The 15662-nt window shown below is 38.7% G+C and overlaps 1 long non-coding RNA gene across 1 annotated transcript in view; it reads right to left on the bottom strand.

The window, feature by feature from the left end:
* The window catches only part of LOC127463189 (uncharacterized), a 29114-nt gene extending 23415 nt beyond the window's left edge, over positions 1 to 5699 (bottom strand). The window contains exon 1 of the long non-coding RNA XR_007900690.1: positions 5127 to 5699. This is a non-coding gene — a long non-coding RNA (uncharacterized LOC127463189). The remainder of the gene's footprint in view (positions 1 to 5126) is intronic.
* Between the last annotated feature and the right edge of the window lie 9963 nt (positions 5700 to 15662).

The raw sequence follows: 15662 nt of genomic DNA, 5'->3' as shown, positions 1-15662 counted from the left end.
TGTTTGATAACTGCTCCAGTCGTGCCCAATAAGGAACAATCCTTTCATTTCAGGTTATCTTATGGGGTGCTCTCATTTCCCTGCCATATTTTATTGCAATATCCCAAAGAAAATACCAGCACAGGCATTTCTAAACCAGAAGCACTTACAATCCAGCTTCTGCCTCCCACAGACAAAGAGGTCACTTTTGCTACACAGCTTAGTGTTTCCCCCTGAAATATTTTTACTTCCTTTACTACAAATACTACTATAAAAATAAAAAGTACTCTCTTCTAAAATATAAGCAAGGAAATGAGTACTGCACAATGTAAGTGCTTGCACAATCTGAAGAAACACAGCCCATGAGACAGAAAAGCCACGTAAACAATAAAAGTAGAGGAATAGAAGAATAATTATGGGAAACTGACAAAAGGAGAAGCAAAATGTAAGCTGAGGATTACATGGCTTCCAGTGTATTTCTGCTTCGCAAAATGTATTTGCTTCTCTCTTTAACCATTTTTTTTCTCAGTAGGTTTTTCTTTGCTACTCTCTTTCTCTTTCGCAAGACAAAGAGCTCTGCTGCAGCCTGTGCCATTTCCTTGTGGTAAATGTCTGCCCATGTGCTGAAAGTATCCTTGTTGTGTGCACAAATGGCTGGAGCTGCACCTCCATTTCCCTGTCATAATCCTACAACAGCTGATTTTTCCATTGCAATCTGTAAGGCTTTTTTTTTATTTTTTTTTTTATTTTTTATTTTTTTTTTATTTGTTTGTGTATCCTCCTTTTATCTGCATCATCTGCAGCAGAGAAAGGACTTCCTACCAGAGCTGGTTTGCTGGGACTTCGTTCTGTTCATCTTCAAATTGGACTGTTGCTTTTGCATCATGACATAGCTTTGAATACTTTTATTGATTAATACTTGGCTGTCTTGTAGTCTTTCTCTTCAAACTACAGTGAAGTAATACTTGATGCACAAATGCAGAAGTACACCCAAAATCAACAGATGACTGTCTTTAGTCTAGTCCAGACATTTCATATCCTGTCAATTCAGTTGACAGGATATGAAATGTCAAATTGGGATAATGTGAGATCAGTTTAAGAAGGCTGGCTTGCGAATTTTTACTATTTCACTGTTCACAGTGACAGCTGAAGAGTATCTGTATTTCTCAGTCTGCTATCCCTTATTTTTCCCTCTTTTTTCTTTTTTTTTTTAGTACTTGTAATCAGAAATAGAGTCTTTAGTTGATTCTCCTAAATTTTCTGCCATTTTTCTCTTTTTGAAAAGAGCTTTTGAACACTCTGGCTAAAATTCCTTCCTCTTTCAGTTATTTGGCTTAGGAGACACCACAATGGCACCAGTACAAGTCTTCAAGTAGAGGGAAAAATTTTATTTGTTACATTTTTATTTCAATTTTATTGCAATAAATTACTTATCAGACTCCCAGGATTCTTTTTATCACTATATTAGCCACTCCACAAACCAATTACCCCATTATCATCATCATCAGAATCACAGTTCTGAATAATGAGCTCAAAGGTCTCACTATCCTATCTTCAACAGTATTATTAAGGCTATGGCTGAGGAAGAGTAGAAAAGAAAAGCAAGTGTACAGTATTACCCTAGACAACTCTCTTAGCTTCCCATACTTTTCGTATCAGGATCTTCCTAAACTGGATGTAGTTTCCACATAACTTAGTTATGCTTACTGTATCATTTCCCCAAATTTTTAGTCATACCTTGAGCCCAGGTGAGCTCCTACCTACCATACTATCCTTTGGTGGGGTGCTCTGTGTTGTAAAGAGGCACCATCTCTCGTCTGAGCCTACTTCTGACGTTCTCACTTAAAATTCTCTAATTCTTTTACTGATAGAAAGAGTGGGCCCTTTACACCCTTCCCATGACTTTCATGATTTTATAGACCACTGCCATATTCTACACAAGCATTTCTTTTCTACAATAAAGGATATTAGATTACTAAGAAATCCTCATAGTCGTATGACAAGAGATGCACACTTTTAAGCATAGAGTAGCTACATGACTGGGAATGGTGTTTGTCCATGTAAGTGCTTCCCAACTACCTGGCGAAGTTCATCCCTTTTGCCCTCTGACACCACCATGTTTATATTCAATTTTCTCAATGCAATGTGAACAACTTAGAGTTGTTCTATAAGCATCAGTGTTTGCTTCTAAAGCCTTACTGAATAATAAATACATCTACAGTTTTCTAGCAAGCAAATACAAGCTCTGTTCTGTGGTCTCAGTGTACATTACCTTTATTTACAATTAAGAATTTAATGGTTGAAAGGAAGTAATCTCACCAACGATTTCCAGAATGATAGCGCACAGTATCTCCTGATTCACATTAGCTCACAGTGCTCTCATATGCACAGGCAGATTAATTTGACACTATCTAGAAAACCAATACCCCAAAATCACATCACTACAACCTCACAAATTGCATTCTAGCTGAGGACAAAATTTCTACTCTATTCAAGTGGTGGGTATTCTCGTTGAAGAAAGCTACACTCAGATGTAGAAGGGCTGAATTTGACATTACTTGTCTGCAGGCAGCAAACTGGACCCCACAGTAGTCCTGCAGCTACGCTTGCCAACGCCTTCGCAAGCAAACAGCTTTTTAGCATCAGGAAGTACTGAGTTGCAAATTTTTTTCTTATCATATTTTCTTTATTTAGCTAGGTAATTGCATGTAGTAGTCTAACCCAGATTCATGGGAAGCACAGAATTATCTGTTCCATTTGTGCACTACACCCTAGATGACACATTTTTATCTAGCTATAGAGACACGTAACTGAAAGCTTTGGAATCGTTCCAAGTATTATCTGATCCACCCAGTTGCATTCATCAGGATTTATTTCTACTCTTATCTCACAAAGACTTTCTCTCACCTACTTTTGAATGGCACTTAGATGATGCTTGGTACCATCCTGGCTACATGGCACTTGCAGACAAATCTGATAGTATTTCAGAGATGCCTGCAAAGAAAATGTCACCTATAGCATGTGATACCTGTCTCCTTACACTGTAGAAATACTGGCAGTCTTAAAAAGACTCATTACTGTCTTTTTCAACATAATCCTGACATCAAGAGAGATGTGTAGGATGGGATGCAGCTATTAACTCATGGTGCTGCTATTACATGGGACACTTTCCTGCCTGCCATTGCTCATAGAGGGTTGATGCATGGGCTGTGACACTTATAACTGCAAACAACTCAGAAAGCTGAGAGATTCAGCCTTGCAAACTGTAGACCATGAAGCAGCAATGACCCTACAGTTCTGCTATTCAAGGCAGAAGGCCTTTTTATTGTATCCATAGGGGCTCCCTGATGCAAAAGCAGGTGGATTTTCTGGAAGAAAAAAGTTCCAAAAGATCTCCAACTTGTCAAGAAAACCTAAATATTTGCAGCTTTCCTGTCATATCAACCTCTGTTGCAAATCTTGACTAGCTGTGAAGAAGGGTCCAACAGCTTCCACAGGTGTGCAAAGCGCAGAACTAGCCACACGTAAGCAGGTATCATGCTAATGTTGCTTGACTGTGCACATGACAGATAAACAGGTCTGCCTTTCCTCTAGGGAGTACAGCTCAGTTAGGCACACTCTCCAGCTGAAAGTCTACCTTCTGTAGACTGCAATAGGACCCCCTGCTCTCCCCAGGCTACAGATGGCTTTAATCCTTCCTTTACCAATAATATGCAATTTTTCTTTGATCTTTAATTGCAAAGATTTTGTAGGCAGACACTGAAACAGTTGAACCACGTCTCTGGAAAAGAGAAGCTGTAGACATGAGACTTTCATAAATATAACTTGTGCTTAAACATTGAGGATCAGAAGCATATTGGCAGAGAAGTGGACAAGGTGCAAATGAATAACCATATCTGTCCAATTCTACTGACTATCAAGTACATCTTCCTTGTATATCTATACTAATTTGTCTTTGTTGTCTGTGTAGGTGTACTATAGTTCTCTACATTCATATAAACACGTGTGCTTGCACTTAATCAGTAATATGAGTTTCCAAGCATATCGCTACTTTCTTTGGGCCCTTTTTCCTGTTAAGAATGCACTTTTACACAAGCAGAAAAGCAGCTGAAATGGGGTTTGCAACAGACTGAAAATAGCCAATCTGCAATCAATATAGTCTAAGTCAGTTCTCCTTGAAGAAAAGAAAAATATTAACAAATTAGATGAGTCACAAATTCAAAACACTCATTTTCCCATAAAATTCAGTTGGAATACTGAGTTTTTAATGAACAAATATCCTCCTGTCATCGTTGTCTTACTCAACTTGCACTTCTCCATGAACCAACTTTAGTCTCAGTCCTGGAAATGGTGTGTGAGTCACTCTGCATTTTCCAGGGCTAGTCACATTCATAAAGCTGCAATTTAAGAGTGGGATCTAAGTAGCTTGGACCAAATTCTGCAGTCTGTCCTCACTGGTCCAGGGAAACATTCAAGCGGGACCTTGAATGTAGCTCCTCCACTCTAGGAATAGGGTGGCAAAGGTCTAACAGGAGGTAACCCACCTCTATTACCTTATCTGGTAGAAATCCTCATCAATAGAGACATTCTGACATGCACATACTATCTACGAAGACCAGAAGAAGGGATAGGACAAGGAGAAAGGGGTGTTGAGAAGGTTTTAGGGGTAAGGCAGGGGCACGCAATCCCAGAAACCAGAGAAACAGATAGTGGAGTTCCGCATAGCAAATTTTGCTCTCTCAACAAAATCAGATGATTTGAAAACATGGAAGTGATGTATAATAAGTTAAATATTGGAAAAAATCCTCTTTGTCCCTACCCACCGCCTTCCCTCACCCCAAGTATAGCCAGTTAATGGTTTCACAATACTTTGTGGTATTACAATATTTTTTGGTGTTGGTTTTGAAAAGAATTCAAGTATATCACTCATCATGACTATGTACTGATTTAGCAGAAAATCAACAGTCTTACTTAACTTCAACTTTGTCACACAGACAAACTATGGGATCTCTCAGTTTGTCTTGTACCCCTGATGCAATTAATTATTAAATAATTGAACAGCAGTGGAGGAGTGCAAATATTTGTCTCAAAACAGTAGACTGGAAAGAAATAAGCAGAAGTAGTAAATGGAATCACACTTTACTCACCATTTCTCTTTTCCCTTTACTTCTGACATGGGCTACAGTAGCCGCAGAATCACCTGGCCTGTGTAGTAAAGGACCTTGCTTTTCCAACCTGACACCCAAGTAGAAGTCAGCAGGGGTGCAAGAGTTAGGCTGGTCCTGAGTCAGTTCCACTGTGTGAATTTGCAATCTAGATAGATAACAGACTTCCCTCCTTACCCTTTATTATATTTCTGGACTTATATATGAAACAGGAATCATGTCAGCTTCATAGAACTTCATAGAATATGCTGAGCTGGAAGGGACTCGTCAGGATTTTTGAGTTCTCCATTTAAGTTTCAGAGGTTGGTGATTGGCTTCCAGGATATTTTTACTGAACTGAACTTGGATGATCTTTCCAGAAAGCTGGAAGGGAACTTGTTCGTTTTTGTCACCTCATGCAAGAAGGTAACAAATAAACTGAAATTTTCTAATACTCTTTGAAAAACATTTTTTTGCCTGGACTTCATGCTTCTGTAAGTGTCAAAATGATAAAAGCAAACAGCAGTGAGTGCATTATTTACATAACAGATACACTGAGGTCTTTTGGCACAACCTGCAAATGTACATCACCCCTCACCAGGGAGAGCAATGCTGTCATCATGGTCCTCCTGCAGTGCCATCTCTTCAGGAACTACAGCTCACTAGCACTAATTCTGATAGAAATTTGGAGTGTACCACTAGGAATTAGACTGAGATCAGTCACAGTATTTCACTTCTAGACTACACAGCTGACGGCAGCAGTGACAGCTTTCACGAAGGACCTCTTGCCAACTGAGTCCGTGCTGCAGTGTAGCTCTGGTTCTGTTTTCAGCTTGTCCCAACATCCTTGGCCACCACAAAATTTCCAGATGTGAACATGCACGCAAGCTGCAAATTTTGCTGAATTTGAATGTCAGGTGAATTCAGCGCAAGTCCGTTTTGAGCTCATGTAGCTATATCATGTACTATATGATGGAGTTTATAACTACCTATTTTGCAAAGGTACAATTAAGTTACTGTACCACTTAACAGCAGCTCTGACAGTCTATGTCTTGTCTTCTCTCATCACATTTCCATGGCTTTCCAAATGTCATCATACGTATTGTGGATTTTAGCTTTCTCTGTGCCTCCTAATTGTTCCAGTTTTCCCTCTGTTACTGACCTTATATTGGCTGAAATTTTTCTTTCCTATCTGAAGACCATTCATATACTATTTCTGCTGTCCAGAATTTGTACAACCTGCTCTACCTGTCCATGTCTTATTCAGTTTTGCATAATGAAATTTTGGGGGTCCTGCTCTAGGTTTTGGTCACAATTAGCTGTATTGTTAAAGACAATGCAGGAAACTGGGGCACTTTGCCAGTGATGGATAGGAGCAAATGACAAAGCTTTTTGCAACATTTTATCCTGCCTACAACAAGGGGTCCCAAATTTGCTCAAATTTTGCTCAACTCTCTAATCCCTACCAAAACAACGCAGTGAGTAGGTAGCTAGGCCACTGCCTACCTGTATTTTGAATTGTTAGTGAAAGTAATCACAAAAAAATCACAATCCACCTATGCAAATCCAAACATCATAACACCCTTGGGCGTCGTTTAACTAGGGACATGAAACAATATGGCTGCTCTGTGAGTGAGGGTGGGCAGGTTGCTGAGGGAATGGCAAGGCAGGAGGAATCATGGCCTTCAGAGCAGCCATCTGAATCCAGATTCTTGAACGTACTGTGAAACTTAAGGACATACTTAGAGAAGGTTAGAAAGAGGAGGGAAAAACATGGGATAGGTGAAGACAGGGCATTATGGTACATAACTGCTGCCTCTTTTGGAGCAGTGAACAATGAAGTGTGTATGGGCCCTGGCCAAATACCTCCCTCCAGCACAGGATATACAGGTTCAAAAGGGGGGTAATAAGTTCAACTGAAGACATTGTTTGCATCAACCATTATCACTCCTGCAAGAAATTCCATGCTTGTAGAAAGTGGACATGCTTAAAAGTGTTTGTCCTGTCACTAAAAAAAGATGTGTTCTATGCAGGACACTGCTGCAGCAGACTCTTTGTGCCCTTCATCACTTCCTGTGCTCTGATTCACAAGACATTGAGTCTGCAAGATCTTGAGAACAGGGACTTCGGGTATTTGTACCTGGCTCAGATGGTATAATGTAAGATGATGGCTCAATGTAAATCAGTGGAAGACAAGTCCTTGTTTACAAAATTTTTATGTGTATTTGAATTTTGTGGAATTTGAATTTTTAAATATTATGGGTCTGTCCCTTTAAAAAGAAATTTAAAAATAGAGTTATTTAAAATCAGAAAACGCATATTTTAGCCCAGAACCAAGGCTGAACACAATCACAGAATATACTGAATTGGAAGGCACCCGAAAGGATCGTTGACCCCGCACAAGATCCTCCGTAACAGTCACACCACGTGGCCAGCTTTTACCTTCCACATTTGGGGAGTCTCGAAGGCTAAAGTGGCACAACCCCTACATGGAGTCTTGTGAAATGCCAGTGCAACACCAGAAAAACTAATGGCCACCTGTATTTACAAGAGTCCCCACATAGCAACCTCTGCAGGGCAACACAATTCACTCTTGAGATCAACTCTGTTGAAAATGAAAATCACAAGTGCTGGAGAGGACCATGAGGCCAGGCTCCTACAGTCACAACTATGACAACTTTTTGATAACTATGTCAAAAAGCTCTTTAGTCCAGAAGGGTCCCCACAGACCACAAAATACTTCCCAACACCCAGTAACAAGCCTACGACCTATGGTGCAAAAGACCAAAATCCACAAAGACTCCAGTGTGGCACAGGAAGAGGGAAGGAAAGCTCCAGCTCACCACCATCACCTTTGGCCTGGACAAAAACAAATAATGCTCCTTGGAGAAGAATATTTTGTGAACTTATCTTTAGTAATGTTTTTTCAATCTGAAAATTGTTAGTCAAATACATTTCCAATTGTGCTGTAAAACAAGCCCAAATAATATTCAGTTAGGAAGACAAAACTAAATAGCCATGAGTCCCTAAAACTATTTTTCTTTCAACTCAGTTTTATTAACTGCTGCTCTGTTGCTTTCCACAGGAACTGTGCATTAGTGAACACTAAATACAGGACAGGTTATACTGAAGCGTCCTTCCTTGTCCTTCCCTGTCCTTCCCAGCATTCCTCAGCCTTCTTTACCAACTGTATTTGTGAAAACCAATCAGAAAATGTATTCAAGACACAAACCTGTGATTTTCCTTATTCTATTTTAAAGCTCTCAGATTTGGAGTGAAGCCCAAATTTGGATTTTACGCCCTCAAAATATCCTGTGAGCATCTGGCTGGGTTGGTGGTTGGTTTGTTTCTATGCTTCCTACATGGTAAGTTATATTCAAGGTCGCTTGTAACCTAACACATATTTTTATTGCATCTGCAAAAGAAAGGCAACAACAATAGCAGCAAAAGTTTGATTTCAGAGAGATGTAGAGCCAGTTTGGATTTGGCAGGCAAATGTTGCTTTAAACGTGGCTTGACAGACCTCCCAAAACATAACGAATATGGCATCAGAATATGCTGAAGTGGGAATTTTGGTTTGTTGCAAAATTAGACTGTATTATTTTCCCTTCATTGCAGTTTTGCTGTCTAGTATATAGACTATTTTCTTCAAAAACTCAGAATCCTGCTGTTCTCAGTAGGAGTTGCATATTATGGCAGTGCTGTTGGAAGTCTTACTTAGAATGACTGTAATGTTTTTGCAGGGTGTCAACTTCCAAGTCATCATTAATGTTTACAGTCTCAATAGCAGCTTGTATTGTTATAGCAATCCTTAAAGGAGTATTCCTTACAGAAAATTAAAAGAAAAGGAAGTTACATTTTTACTAAATGCTCAGAACACAGGGATTGTTCCTGGGATATTTCAGTAACTTTTATTTTAAACAAATGTGACCTAAAGAAAAAGAGGGCCTCGCATATTAACAAATTATTTTTTTATACTGCCAAATGATGGGATGAGACAGAACTTGGATAGATGCCCTCTCTTAAAAAATATAACCTCTGCCAGCTCTGACTGAAGCAAGTAGGGAAAAGGGGTTAAGAAAATTTAGGCTTCTTGCCAGCAATTTTTTTTATGAGGAATTCTGTGCTTATTAATGCAAAAAGAAAAGTAAGAATCCTACCATGATTTTTCTATTTACCTCTAGGCTAACTTACAGAAAATCAAGCTGTTTTCTGAGTAATTAGTGTCATACACTGTAGAGGGATCATTGATATAGTAGTTTATAGCCTATAACGTCACTTCCTGAGAGTGAGCTACAGTATATGCAGTAATAATTTTCCCAAGCAGAAGCAAATTGTGTTCAACTCCATACATTTGTATAGTTGGATTTATGTAGATGAATCTGTGCCATGTTTCTCTAATATTTCACACAATCAAAAATTCAAATTTCTTTCATAAAGCAATAACCTAGTAATTTGCATTTATTACGAAAGCCTTGAACCATTTTGCAAAGCATTTGCCTTCTAATAGTGACAATGTGTTCTTATCTTCCAGACTGCTTGGAATGCTATAGCTGGGGAGAGGCAGTCAGACTTGAATGTTCTCAAATTTGTCAAATCATAAGCATTTTATGACATTGCAAATGTTTTTCAACAGTGTTTTACATCAGTTGTGAAAAAGGGAAGCACAAAGTTTAATTTGACCTGTAAAAATATCAAACTCTGAAAAGCAGCAAGAGAAAGCTTTTCAAGAAAAAACTTTTGCAAACAGGAAGTTTAGAGGAATGAGCAAATTCTGAGAAGTAAGAGTCATATCCTAACGCTGATCTTACAAGTACCCTACAAACTTTATTTAGTTTAAACTCAGAAATGACTTTGTCCTAACTTTCCTACTAATCTGAGTAAAGCAAGCTAAAACTGATGTGGTCAGAGCCACAAAGTAAGTGTCAAAGCTCCAAGACCTTGGTTGCCTAAGATGAAAACATTTCAGATTAAACAGGAATCATCTTAGTCTGTTAAAGCTCAGTAGCCCAAAGAAAAGTGATAAAAGATCTGTTCAGACTATGAACAGCTCAGATCACCATTGTTCCTTCATAGGCTGAGCCTGGTATAGGTTAGAAATACGTAATAGCAGTTTGCATAATCATCCTCTGTGTCCTTTTCTGTAAACTAAACCCACAAATATTAACTCTTGGTGAAATACAAAAATTTTTATATGGAAGTAAGGATGGGTCAAACTGAACAAAATATTATTAGCCAAACTTCATAAACTTTAGAATAAATGAGAAGACACAGAGATGGTCTCCAAATGTCATTGAACTGGAGATTTGTCAACTCACAAAGGTTGATATAAAGCTCACATTTGATGAGCTGAGGCCAGAGACTGACAAACTAAAAAAGAACAAAAAGGAAGGGGCAGCAGTTTTACTTTCCTCATGATGCATTATTTACAAGGTAGAAAAGGAAGATGCAAAAACAGGGGTTGACAATAAGACAGCAAGGCTACCAAGAATAAGCTATTCTAGAAAATCTGGATGTAAGACAATCGGACAATCCTAGCTGAAAATGTAGTTCCAGAGAACTAGGGAAACAAGGACCAGGGAACAAGCTAAGGTAGCATACACTGTCTTATGTGAAAAGTGTAGAAGTAGTTCTAAGAAATGCCGACACAAACAAAATGAGAAGAAAAGCTTAATGAAAAGTAAAGGACAGAAAGGATTGATTCTTCTGCATAGAGAACATATCACATAACCAACATCTAAATACCATAAATGTATGGTTAATTTTCTAGAAGTTATCACCTCTGTTACCTCAAGGATGTTAAATGGGACTAAAAGTATGGAAGAACAAAGTTTGTGCCAGGTACTGTTAGCAAATAAGTGAAAGCCTTTACTCAAGCAGATTATTTTTAGTACTTGCACAGGAGACCTGAGCTCTAAGTCCATTTTTTTGTGAAGTTACTCTGCAGCATAAACTACACCACTCTATCTAATCCCAGGCAATAAAAACAACTACTTACAGAGGGCTCTGTGAATACAAAATACAAAAGTTATGTTCTATGTTCAGACGGAATTGGAGGTTCACAAAAATCACCCAAAATATATTTCATAACATTATATGCTTCTAACTTAGAGGAAAAAGTTAGCTGGACTAAGAGAAAGATGTACAGACAAACAAAGCTGTTTAAATGAAAACTTTTCACGTCTGCATTGCATATTTTCACCCAAAAAAGTTTTTTTAAACTATTTATACCACCTTTTGAGTATTGAGAAATATTCCAGGGCTGGCCTTCCAGAGCAGTATGTTACTCTAGGATGCACTGACTGAATCAGGATGACTTAACCTGTATAGTAAACGCCATTTGAGGAAGATTTTGGACAGCACATGATCTCAGAAAGGCTGTGACCAAAGTAGCTTCTTTACAGACAACAGAAGAAAGAACCATATGTGTTTCTTCTTTCGGATGACTGATCCCAACAGTGTGGTTTCCTGGTTTTGACTATTTATGAGATAAACACAAAAATAATCACAGTCTCACATAAATGTAGCTGACACCTTTCAGGTACTAGTTTGTACTTGTTTGGGCTCCTTAGTTACATACTCATTTACTTGGACAAAGTGAAAGGTGAGCTTTAGTTCCTGAAATTTCAGATAAATTTATTTTATCTTAGGTTCCCTTTTGCTCAATCTATCTACTTTATAACTACAGAGACAGTCTTTGAGAAATGCAATAGAAACCATATTGGCAAGGGTGTCTACATCTGATTATGTTACACCAAACAAGATTCTGTGGGCTTTAATACATTTTTCTAGATTTCCTTAGATCTAAATTGTGTACAATGTCTAATTTATGCAACTTTGCTTTGCATATCACAAGGGTTAAGGACAAGCTTTCACAATGACACATACAGACAGGGAATTGTGAAGGGCACCAGACAGGTTTCAGACTGTCAGGAGTAAGACTAAGTTTGTAAAATTATTTAGATTATTAAAAATCAAGGCATTTTAACCAGAATTCGCAAACACAGCTAAGCAAGTCAACTGTCAAACTCCATTTAACAGGTTCAGAAAGATGAGCCAGACCCCAGAAGAGGCTTACATGTTTGGACGCTAAATATTATGAAGCTCAAAAGTCAGCACCAGCTGTGGACTCAAAAAACAGGGCCAGAATATATAACACACACAAACAGAAGGAGCTACAGCCATCCAACATGAATCACTGCCAAGAGGGATGAGCCTGAAATTCTCCCTCTTTTCTGGACATAACACCTCTCCAGGGAAGAAGCACACTGTGGCCAAAATCCCTTCCTGAATCCAGGAATGTATGTGCACACGTACTGTTGTCCAGGTCACGGCGTCTGGCCATTTTTTTTTCCAAGACAGAAAGCAGTCACCTCCCACTATTCACAGAGCGTCACAGCAGAGAACATGGATTAGGTATGGCCTTTCTTGATCTTGATGGCTGCCAAACAAAATACTGTGTTTATTTATCTAACATGGGTGGAGGTAGTGCACTCTTTCAAATGAGATGATATTGCCTACCAGCATATTTTTTGTCCGGACTGATTCATGGTCCTGGTTGACCATACCAGTGATCAAGCACTGGGTTTTAGTAATGGAAATGTCATTTCTACCTCAACTAAAATAAGCTGGCCATTGAGCCAGGCACAGCTATGCTAGAAACAGAGGCACTACTTGGCTGTACGCCATGTCCGTGTTGTGCATGTAAAAGGATACTTACCCTCCATGTTGGCACACATCCACAGACAGGTCTGATGAAAACCATGGCTGCAGATGTGAGGATATATGAAAAACTGCTGAATAACTCAATATTTCTCTTGTTTTGGAAAAGCTGGAGAGCTGCAATGCTGTAATGGCAAGGCATGTGCTTCCAGACCCAAACTTCACCATCTCCTCCTGAAGTATCCCTGCGTGGAGCATGGCAGACAGTAAAGCACTATTGGAAATCATCCATTCTCAGCCATATATGAGTAGCCATCAGCTGAGAGAGAGGTTCGCTTTACCTGTTAGCAAATACCACTGAAGGCAGTTTAAAATAATTGGGCTTACCTCACTGGTTAAGACACAGACTGAGAGTGCTGTTGTACTTCATTTGAGGCTCAACAGCTCTCACAGTTCTCCTACTCAATCACTTCTGAGTGGCTGAATGTATTACAAATTTAAATCCCTATGGAAGTCTAAGTCTGAGATACCCAAACTTGGGCCTCAACAAACAAAGCTTTGATTAAATAATTATTCAAGTCTATTCCTTATTCCAGGATAAAATATTTTCAAGACAAGTTTGAGGTCTGTTGATGAACCAGCATTTGGGTACTGAGGCTATCATTGTGCATTTCCTAGAGTCATACTGAAATAAATTATAGATTGTAATTTAAGATTTTAAAACAGCAAGGATGCTTTTTGCTTCAGATATTCTGTGGACTTCAACTGAATTTATAAAAAGAAGTGGTCAGCAAATCCAAGTCACATGAGAAACTTGGCTGAGAAGTCCAAAGGCTGAAGTACAAATTCTTCTTTTGTGTTTCCTTTGTCATACTTCGCCTTTTCCAGCTGTCAGCAGTGAAGCTTCACTGAAAATGTACTTTCTAGGGCAGTTTTCCATTAATTTTTATTCCCATGTATTCCAAAGTGAGAATACTCTACAGACAACATGACAGTCTGAATAACTACTTCATTCCTGTCAGCCTTTTTTTAACTGTAAGACACAAGTTTGCAGGTCCTCTTACATCCATTCACTTATTGTGTCTGCAACATCTGTAGCAGTGCAGGAAAGCCTATAGGAGCAGACAGTTTACCTTATGGCAAATTCCAAGGCAGTATTTAAAGTTCAAATGAAATTCCAGCTTTCAAAGTGGGAGGTTTAAGGAAAAAAAAGTCCCAGGTCTGTCAGTGAAAAGTTTAATTATGGACAAGATGACATACATGTAAGTACAGCCCACAAAGGCAGAAACACCACTGTGGAAGCACATTCCAATAAAATCTTAAAAGACTACTTTAATAATAAACCATGCATTCCTGAGCAAGCCATCGCAAGATTAGCTACCAGATTGCTTTGCTGCAAGCAGATTTTGCACAAACTGTTATTGATACCGCTTTCGAGGCATTCATGAAAGTTGATGTCTTCCAAAGGTCTCTGCACTTTGGTGGTTTTTTTTCATGCTGTTACCCCTGCTTCTACCCAGACTGGAATCCCAGTGATCTTAATGACAGTCTGTGGTTTGGGCAGTGTTAATGTCCAGAAAAGCTATAGAAAAACTCACTGAGGTGAAGGTTTCCAGCTGCAACTTCAAGATAATTTTAGACCTGCTGAAAAAAGGCTTGTGTTTGGGAGTGCTGATACTGATACTGTTCTGTACAAAAAGCAGTTAACTTCAACAAAAAAAATCCTTGGGTAGAGACTGAGCCTGTGCCAGCAATAGTAAAATCAGACACAAAAAATATAAGAAAAAAGTCATCACTCTGGGAACCATAGCACTTTCTACTATAATGTTTTAATAGTCAGTTTTAGAATCATAACAGCCATTGTCCACTTGATTCTGGGTTTACTGTAGAGAAATAGAAATGCTTTTACTTTTCATAAACTGCAAAGCATGTCCTCTAATTACTGCTCTGCAGCATAGATGAAATAATTGAATTTCTGTGGGGCTTTCTGACTGGATTCCTCCTGCATTTGGTAGGCAATCCTATTACATATGTTTAATGTAACAGTTCTGAATTTTAGCACGTAGCTTAACAATGAATGACATCACTGAGCTGTTCTAAGTTGATTTACTAAATAGATAGTGCATTCCTTCAAGCCTTGAGATTTTTTATTTTCTAAGAAAACTTTAATTTTCAAGTTAGTTATGAAATACTTTTCAGTAAAAAAAGTTTTCCTGTGAGGTTCTTAATGATGTCCTAACTGTGGGTACACAGTGAAGGACCTCTTGCTATTTCTGTAGTAGATGTAATTTCATTGCTCTTCAAAAGGGTTCTTGAAAAGCATTTTCATCTCTTCCATATTCAACAACAAATAGTATGAATCATATTTGTAATCATTAGTTAAACTAGTGAAGGTTATTTCAGTGAAATGCGCCTGGGGATTGCGTTGGGCAAAGCACAAACGATAATCCTGCTTATGCCAGTATCAGGCTGGACTGTTTCATAGAAGTTGCTTTGTTACTGCACCATGTTTAAACTAGTCACAACGTCATCTTTCATGTGAGGCAGTCTGTGTGACTCCCGTAAAGCACGCTGAGCAAAGTATTATTCTTTAAAATACACACTGCCCCAGGACCACAAAACTCCAGTCCTGCTGTGGGTGTTTAGCACAAGTTGTTCAAAACAATGTACAGTGGAGTGCAAGCTGTACAAAACCAACATTGTTAAACATGAACATGACTGCGTCCCAAGGAATTCAGATCTAATCCTGCAAATACCGATGTGTGTGTAGCCAGCAACCTGTTAATTTTAGCAAATGCCTCCTTACTTACGCGGCATGCACTTCCTACCGTGAACACTAGGCTAGTACATAAAAACACGTCCCTCGTGTCCTTTTTG

This window comes from Manacus candei, unplaced genomic scaffold (genome assembly GCF_025592945.1).
Source record: "Manacus candei isolate 608988 ecotype Guabito, Panama unplaced genomic scaffold, ASM2559294v1 h1tg000152l, whole genome shotgun sequence".
Lineage (NCBI taxonomy): Eukaryota > Metazoa > Chordata > Aves > Passeriformes > Pipridae > Manacus > Manacus candei.
This window is presented reverse-complemented; position numbering and strand designations above follow the sequence as displayed.